This window comes from Pseudophryne corroboree, chromosome 6, assembly GCF_028390025.1.
Source record: "Pseudophryne corroboree isolate aPseCor3 chromosome 6, aPseCor3.hap2, whole genome shotgun sequence".
NCBI classification, from domain to species: domain Eukaryota; kingdom Metazoa; phylum Chordata; class Amphibia; order Anura; family Myobatrachidae; genus Pseudophryne; species Pseudophryne corroboree.
In genome coordinates this window covers 777,932,178-777,941,992 of record NC_086449.1, presented here as the reverse complement: position 1 = coordinate 777,941,992, position 9,815 = coordinate 777,932,178, and the positions used below count along the sequence as shown (strand labels likewise).

Below are 9,815 nucleotides of genomic sequence, written 5' to 3'. Positions count from 1 at the left end.
GGCACAACTAAAAGGCACCTCAGGTAAACAATGGAGATGGATGGATACTAGTATACTTATGGATGGACCAGCGACTGCCGACACAGAGGTAGCTACAGCCGTGGACTACCGTACTGTGTCTGATGCTAATATAGACTGGATGATAATGAGATGATATTAATATATATATATATATATATATATATATATATATATAATATCACTAGTACTGCAGCCGGACAGGTATATATATTTATTATGAAATAACTGATGACGGACCTGCTGGACACTGTCAGCTCAGCAGCACCGCAGACTGCTACAGTAAGCTACTATAGTAGTATGTATCAAGAAGAAAGAAAAAAAAAAAAAACACGGGTAGGTGGTATACAATTATGGATGGACCAGCGACTGCCGACACAGAGGTAGCTACAGCCGTGGACTACCGTACTGTGTCTGCTGCTAATATAGACTGGATGATAATGAGATGAAATTAATATATATATATATATATAATATCACTAGTACTGCAGCCGGACAGGTATATATATTTATTATGTAATGACTGATGACGGACCTGCTGGACACTGTCAGCTCAGCAGCACCGCAGACTGCTACAGTAAGCTACTATAGTAGTATGTATCAAGAAGAAAGAAAAAAAAAAAAACACGGGTAGGTGGTATACAATTATGGATGGACCAGCGACTGCCGACACAGAGGTAGCTACAGCCGTGGACTACCGTACTGTGTCTGCTGCTAATATAGACTGGATGATAATGAGATGAAATTAATATATATATATATATAATATCACTAATACTGCAGCCGGACAGGTATATATATTTATTATGTAATGACTGATGACGGACCTGCTGGACACTGTCAGCTCAGCAGCACCGCAGACTGCTACAGTAAGCTACTATAGTAGTATGTATCAAGAAGAAAGAAAAAAAAAAAACACGGGTAGGTGGTATACAATTATGGATGGACCAGCGACTGCCGACACAGAGGTAGCTACAGCCGTGGACTACCGTACTGTGTCTGCTGCTAATATAGACTGGATGATAATGAGATGAAATTAATATATATATATATATAATATCACTAGTACTGCAGCCGGACAGGTATATATATTTATTATGTAATGACTGATGACGGACCTGCTGGACACTGTCAGCTCAGCAGCACCGCAGACTGCTACAGTAAGCTACTATAGTAGCATGTATAAAGAAGAAGAAAGAAAAAAAAAACGGGTAGGTGGTATACAATATTATATATATATTATATACAATTATATATATATATATATATATATATATATTAAACTGGTGGTGATTATTAAACTGGTGGTCAGGTCACTGGTCACACTATCAGCAACTTGCAAGTAGTACTCCTAAGCAGACAATCACAATATATATTATACTGGTGGTCAGTGTGGTCACAATGGCAGTGTGGCACTCTGGCAGCAAAAGTGTGCACTGTACGTTATATGTACTCCTGAGTCCTGCTCTCAGACTCTAACTGCTCCACACTGTCAGTGTCTCCCCCACAAGTCAGATATACATTATACAGTCACACTATCTATCTATCACTTCAGCAAGTAGTAGTACTCCTCCTAATGCTCCCCAAAATTACTACTGTGTCTCTCTCTACTCTAGTCTCACTCTCTTCTTCTCTTCTCCATAAACGGAGAGGACGCCTGCCACGTCCTCTCCCTATGAATCTCAATGCACGTGTGAAAATGGCGGCGACGCGCGGCTCCTTATATAGAATCCGAGACTCGCGATAGAATCCGAGCCTCGCGAGAATCCGACAGCGGGATGATGACGTTCGGGCGCGCTCGGGTTAACCGAGCAAGGCGGGAAGATCCGAGTCGCTCGGACCCGTGTAAAAAAACATGAAGTTCGGGCGGGTTCGGTTTCCGAGGAACCGAACCCGCTCATCTCTACTTAGTAAGTATTACTACTTATTACAAAGGTAAAACATTTTTTTTTTTTATTTAGATAGATTTCACATTCATGACATCCCTAAGCGACATGTAGCCTCTTTCGTTGAGAGGTTTCATATTTATGTCATCACTAAGCACCATTTACCATATTACAGTCACATTAACAAGAGATGTTTTCCTTTGTTCGTTTGTAGATTCTCACATTACACTATTGATATACAGTAACTGAAGAAGTGAGGGAGATCGAGGTTTTTCAAGGTAGGCGCTAGTCACACCCCCTGTGCAGACCACACCCTCACAACATCAACCACACCCCCAACATTACTAGTCACACCCCCATAGAGTTTTCACATCCCCTGCGGTGGCATAAAATAGGCCCCTCATAAATTTCAGCTCCAGGCCCATATGGACCTTAATCTGGCACTGAATAGAACCTGTGGGGAGTGCAGTGAGCCACCGAGCCCACAAGGGTCATCCCCCTGCTGGCATTCTGGCGGTGAGGATCCCGGTGTTTGTATGCTGACCACCAGGATCCCAACCACCGGTATCCCTTATCAAATGCCTGATGAATATATTTTGCTGACAATTTTGAAAATATTTACTGACAGCTAGCATTTTGTTGACACATTATTATGCATTTTCAAAATGTTCTGGGAGGTGGCGGGAGGGTCTGATCGTCACTGACCTCCACATTTTTTTTTTAAACTTAGTCAACTGTGGTAAACATTGCCGGCATTGCAGATCCGAGACTATCAGCTCAGCATACACTTGGATACCAACAGTTTCATTAGTTTCATGGACACTTTGCCCCCACTACAGGGGGGGGTTAGGGTTACGCTGCAGGGAAAGGGTTAGGTTTAGGCTTCGGGGGGATGGTTAGGGCCAAGCTGCATGTGGGAGGGTTAGGCTGCGGGAATGGAGGGTTAGGGTGAGGCCGCAGGGTGGGGCAGAGAGGATTAGTTTAATTGATCGCCCCCTGTTGGGATGCCGGTGTCAGTGTTCTGACTGCCATCATTCTCACTGCCGGTATCCCGTACCCAACCTTCTCTATCAGATGTTGTCTGCCCACATTTATACGCAAGTGCAAACAATATACACTTATCTAAAAGAATACTCAGAGACATACTGGAGAGGAGAAGGGTCTACTTTATTTATAATAAAAGGGAGAGGTAAATCCTGCATCCTGCATCTAAGGTACTTTCACACACATTTCTAGTTGTAAGGATGCAGCTTTTTATAATGTAATAATATGTCATTACCTTCTCTTAGCACTAGTCTTTTACAGCACATGCATTGTTTTTGTCTTTCATAATCATCATAATAATAATAATAATAATTTTATTTATATAGCGCTCTTTCTCCAATAGGACTCAAGGCGCATAACAGATACATAGCATTATACAGTACAGACAATAATGAAGTACAGAACAGCTTTTCATAAAATACAGATGCATGAAGATACTAAAGGGACATTATAGAAATTCTTGAGTGAACAGGAAAGTTTTGAGTCTACTTTTGAAGGATTCTATAGTTGGGGCATGTCGCACTGTGCGGGGAAGTGAGTTCCATAGAGTCGGAGCTGCATGACTAAAAACTCGACCCCCAGATGAATTATGGGAGATTCTAGGTACTGCTAAAAGTCCTTCATCTACAGATCGCAGTAATTGAGTGGGGCAGTATGGGGTCAGTAGCTGCTTCAGGTACCTTGGGCCCTGGTCATGTAATGCTTTGAAACTCAGTAAGCCAATCTTGAAGATGATTCACCATCTTACAGGCAGCCAGTCAAGGAAGTAGAGTATGGGTGTTATGTGGCTAGAACGGGGCTGGTTTGTTAACAGCCTGGCAGCTGTGTTTTGCACCAGCTGTAAGCGGTGCAATTCTTTTGCTGGGAGACCAAGGTAGAGGGCATTACAGTAGTCTAATCAAGATGATACAAGTGCATGTATGACTTTTGGCAGATCACCTGAGGAAATTAAATGCTTGATTCTGGCTATGTTCCTCAGGTGAAAGAATGAGGATTTGATTGTGACTGATATCTGATGTTTAAGTGTCAAGCCACCATCCAGGACAACGTCAAGATTCCACACACGATCAGTGGTTTGTAATTCTGAATCCCCGACTGTAAGTCCTGTTGGTTGGCTATGCTGCAGTCTTGTCTTTTGATGTTGTGGTCCTATCATAAGGACCTCTGTATTATCCGGGTTAAGTCGCAGCCAACTAGCGCTCATCCACTCCTGGAGCTCAGCTAGACAGCCATTTAGGGTTGCTATTGGGTTATCAGTGCGCGGAGCAAAGGACAAGTACAGTTGTGTATCATCTGCATAGCAGTGGTAGACCAGGCCATGGCACCTGATTATTTCACCCAGCGGGAGCATGTATACTGCAAAAGGCATGGGGGCTAGTATAGAACCTTGTGGGACACCACATGGCAATGGCACTGATGGTGATGAGTATACTCCAGATGATACTCTCTGTGACCTGCCTGTGAGAAATTATTCGAACCAGCTTAGAACTGTGCGATCCAGTCCACAAAAATGTATCAGTCGCTCAATCAGAAGCCTATGGTCCACGGTATCAAATGCTGCAGAGAGATCCAGAAGGATTAATATTAAACAGTCACCTCTGTCTCTTGCCATCATGAGATCATTTAACACACACACCAGGGCTGTTTCAGTGCTATGTCTTCTCCTGAATCCTGATTGGAATGGATCATAAATTTAATGGGTTGTCAGGCGGGTTTCCAGTTGATTTGCAACCACTTTCTCAATAACCTTTCCTAGGAAAGGAAGGTTTGATACCGGTCTATAGTTGGTCATGCAGTCGGGATCTAAATTAGGTTTTTTAAGAAGAGGTCTAACAATTGCTTCCTTTAGGGGTCCAGGAAAAATTCCTGTCTGCAAAGAGCATTGAACAATTTTTGCAAAGACAGGACCAGTTATATCCATACAACTACTTTTAATACATATATTAGAAGCTTAGTTGAGGCTGGGTCCAGAACACAGGTGGTGGGATGCAAAATCCGAGCAATTTCAGCAGTGTGCTTTACATCCACTGGGTCAAAGCTGGTCCATGAAGGCAAGTGGCTTATATTGGCAGACTTTGTAGTTTGGCACTCCTTTGATGGCACTGATGAGATTCCAGTCCGGATGGTGGATATTTTATCTGCAAGGTATCGCCTGTGCTGTAGAAGAAGGAAACCTACAAAAGTACGCATGCACAAGAAGATGCACAATGGTGGGTGTGGTGACATGAGGTTTGCAGCACTTTCCCCTTTGATCCAACCTCAGAGCAAGCGCTGCACCAACGGAGAGTACTTTCCCTCTGAACAACAGCATGGTTTTGTGGCTTCAGAAAAAGCTAAGGGGTCTATTCATGAAACAGTGAAAAGAGTGGAGAAGTGAGTCTGTGGAGAAGTTACCCATGGCAACCAATCAGCTGCTCCGTACAATTGTATAGCATGCAAATGATAAATGTTACTCCAATGCTGATTGGTTGCCATGGGCAACTTCTCCACTGGCTCACTTCTCCACACTTTTCACTGCTTCATAAATAGACCCCTCAATCACTCCAATTTTTGTTTCACTTTACATTATTCAAGTGTAATGAAATAAGCTATTTCTAAATCCATTTTCCAGAAAAAAGTAATGTTACAATATAAAAAAGTATTTTATTCCTGCTCATAGGCTAATTAAAATATTAAGCAGGCCCAAGCAGAGCAGGAACAGTGCAATCCAACAATAAAAATATATTTTACCTATTCTGAGACAAAGCTACGGACTGTAATGAGGTGTGACCAATGGATAATGATTTATACTGTATCTAACCATATTTACTGTGGTCACAGTATTATTGCACATATATATTCATGCTGATGCAGAGTGAGACCAACATCATCTTGTGTAGAGACGGGATGGAGGAGGGCTGAGGCATTCTGATATATGCCATGTATGGAAGCTAAGATCTGAATGAGGTGCGGGCATTGGGTGGCGTGGCCAAATCCAAGAGACATATCCACGCCCCCTCTGAAAGTGCAAGTGCGCTGCATAAGGGAACATTTGTAATTAGCTACACCTCCCCCCCCCCTCCTATGTCACTTGTGCCAAGTAAAGCAAGGTTGTATCCATATGGTTGCGAACAGAAGTAGACACAGAGACACATGCAGGCCCGACGACAGGAGGGGTCATAGGGGACACGCGTACCAGGCTCTAAGAATATGGCACAGAAAAATGGGGCCAGCCCTTCACTATGAGAGAGGCACCGCAGCAGGCAGCAACAGCAGGGGAGCAGCCAGCATGAAGTAACACCACCTTCCATAGCTTCACTCAGAGCCTAACAGGGAAGGGAGAGAGATGTTGTGTTGAGTCTTATGGCCAATATGATGTTTAACTAACAGAATCCTAATACTTCTGAAGGAGGTCAGTGCCATAAGCAGTGCTTTATCCTTAATTGAGGTTATTGTGGATACACTGTAACATTAAAAAACAACGAAAGCACAGTGAACATTGGGTTTATACAAAGTCTCCCATAATCAAATAGGGAAATCAATAGGGAAACCCTGCCATAAAATAATAACTCATATTCTAATGTGAATGTAATAACTTTAAATAAGGTGTGATATCACATTTTCCTTATGTCAGTCACACAAAAGACAGGTGCCTCAAACCAGTGGCCAGTGTAGTGGATTCTGTGAGGTCATGCTGTGATGTCATAATGGTATCAACTGCCTATATCTAGGGTTGGCTGCTGCCTCTCTCATTCTCCTTCAATACCTGGAGACAGACAGCTCACCGGCAGCTCACCGGCAGGAGTAGAAACAACTGGCAGGAGAAACACACTTGGCTGAGGTTAGTAACTGGACAAAGACAAGGGCAGCTAGATGTGGCAGCAGACTTAGGGGCCCATTTATCAGCTATTCAAACCAGTTGCATATGTGCTCCAGCCAACAGGCTCCCAACTGTCATGTGTTTAAAAATTACCATTGGGAGCTGATTGGCTGGAGCAACATTTATCATACGGAATGAGTTTTAAACAGCTAGAAATCTGTGATAAATGGGCAACAAGAATCAGAGGGGAATAGAAATGATTGCTTTAATGATTTAATAAGACAGAACATAGGATACAGATACTACACATTAAACTGGAAACAAATACATAGTAAATGAAATTATGTCATAGCTGGTGCTTATTTAAATAATACTATCATGTTTTATTTAAAACGCTTTGTATTATACATGTGTATGTTAGTTTATTACAGTGGTCACTGAGGTTTTCCATGATGGTTTCATCTTCTGCCACTGAAGCCAAACTACGGAGCTATTTATGTACTGAGAAATCCTCACCGCTCTCCTGGTTTCCTTATTACACACTGAGCCATAGTGTAGATCAGTAATACATGGCCACCATTAATTATTAGTAATCTAGGGGGAGATCTCTCATCCCTTCTAATGATGGAAGGTGTTGCCTATAGCAACAATCCGATGTTAACTATTGTATCATTGCATGGAGTATACTAGATTTATAATAGCTAGAAGATAATTGGTTGCTATGGGTAACAGCTCCTTTTATACTCTTTAGAAGGTTTGATAAGTCTGAAAATATTAGGGAAGGCAGAAAGTAGGTTTATGTCGGACACCGAAGATGATTTTATAAATTCCAACAATGAAAGTGTTCTCAGCTTACATCAGTATAATAGTAACCGGTGAAATGGACTGTCCAGAAAGGCCATTATACAGCTTACAGTTTCAGGTTCTAGTTGATCTTATATATGAATGTATATACTTAAATACTGTAGTTGATGTTACTTACAATTGTAAATGCATTGCAAGGCATCTAACACTGTCTACTCTTCATCTTTCTCCACATCAGCACTATGGCCCCGAGATGGATGATCACACTGTGGGAGTCGATAACTGCCTGCTGTCCATGCAGAAGATACAGGAGCTGGAATGCTCAGAGAAGAGATGCCCACTTGCCTCGCCATACCAGGCTTGAGGAAGAAATGCCTCCAACCAAGCCAGTGGGTTATGATCACTCTGATGGCAGTTTATCCAAAAAACTATCTCCCAGTGAGAAGAACAAGGATCGCCAGATAAAAGTCCTCGATCTCATTAACAAACAGTTAGTCGAGGAGAACAACTTGTTAGCGGCAGAAAACACCTTATTAAAACTCAAGGTTGAAATGCTTAAAGACACGCTAACGAAGGTCATAGAGCTGTTGTAGGCCCCTGTGTAACTCCGCCGCTGTTACGGAGGCTCACCCAGTAGCTGACCAGTAACCATGGATTCTTATCTTTATGCACTCACCTATTAGAGCAGGGGGAAATATGCACTGAGAGGTTTCTGTAATCTTCTAATCGAAAAGGAGCGACCTTTCTTTTTTGAAGTCTGCATAAATCTGTCAGTGTGTATTTTCCACCTTTTCTCACCTTCTCTAATAGGTAAGTACATAAAAACAGTGATCCATGGCCAACATCTACTGGTTACAGCTTACTGTGGTTATATCTGGTAGTTAATCTTTACATCAATAAAGAGCCAGAGCAAAAATATTGTCTTCAGTGCATTCTTGTCTCTATTTAATGTATTTGTAGTGAGAAATATATCTTATGTCTATCTAAATATATAACTATGATAACTAGTCATAATATGAAAAAATATTCATATTATCAGGGAAAACAATTCCATTATCACCAGTAAGGGGTGGGTGTAAGTCCCGATACTAATAGTGACTGTGGATGGAGATACTCAGCGGCACGTCCTTCTGTGTGAAGACAAACAGATAACCGGCATAGATGGCGGATATTCGCATTAGCATACGACAGTAAACAGGCTGCTGCGGTTGCACAAAGCAGCGTCTGCCAATGTGTCCTTAGTGTTTCTATTAGTGTTTCACACCTTACACACTTAGAACTATTTTATCTCCTTATATACTTCTTTTCTCTTACGTCCTAGAGGATGCTGGGGACTCCGTTAGGACCATGGGGTATAGACGGGCTCCGCAGGAGACATGGGCACTCTAAAGACTTTAGAATGGGTGTGCACTGGCTCCTCCCTCTATGCCCCTCCTCCAGACCTCAGTTAGATCCTGTGCCCAGAGGAGACTGGGTGCGCTGCTGAGTTTCTCAGTAAAAGACTTTTTGTTAGGTTTTTTATTTTCAGGGAGCACTGCTGGCAACAGGCTCCCTGCATCGTGGGACTGAGGGGAGAGAAGCAGACCTACTTAAATGATAGGCTCTGCTTCTTAGGCTACTGGACACTATTAGCTCCAGAGGGTCGGAACGCAGGTCTCACCCTCGCCGTTCGTCCCGGAGCCACGCCGCCGTCCTCCTCACAGAGCCGGAAGATAGAAGCCGGGTGAGTATTAAGTAGAAAAGAAGACTTCTCAGGCGGCAGAAGACTTCAGATCTTCACTGAGGTAACGCGCAGCATTACCGCTGCGCGCCATTGCTCCCACACAGACACACACAGCGGGCACTGTAAGGGTGCAGGGCGCAGGGGGGGCGCCCTGGGCAGCAATAAAAACCTCAAGGGACACTGGCATATAAATGAGATACTGCGGAGGCAGTATATTAATAAACCCCCGCCAGTATAAATAATTTGAGCGGGACCGAAGCCCGCCGGTGAGGGGGCGGGGCTTGGTCCTCCAGCACTAACCAGCGCCATTTTCTCAACAGCATAATAATTCATATAAGCGTGTATTTTACCCAGAAATTAGGATCAAGAACTCGCTTATATAAAACAAAAGGGTCTCTGGAGATGCACTCTGTGTACAGCCAATCCCTGCTTGCCTGTATAGAAAAGTTTTGTGTAGTAAATATTATTTCTTTGGGGTGGGGAGGGAGCAAACTGAGTGTGCTGCTTGTAGTGTTATATATACTGTTTGTTGGGTCCTTTT

The 9,815-nt window shown here is 42.9% G+C and overlaps 1 long non-coding RNA gene across 1 annotated transcript; it reads left to right on the top strand.

Annotated features, from left to right (window-relative positions):
• Positions 1-6,632: 6,632 nt before the first annotated feature.
• On the top strand, positions 6,633-8,467 carry LOC134935712 (uncharacterized). The gene is made up of 2 exons (XR_010180359.1): positions 6,633-6,768; positions 7,790-8,467. It is a non-coding gene; the product is annotated as an uncharacterized LOC134935712 (long non-coding RNA).
• Positions 8,468-9,815: the final 1,348 nt, after the last annotated feature.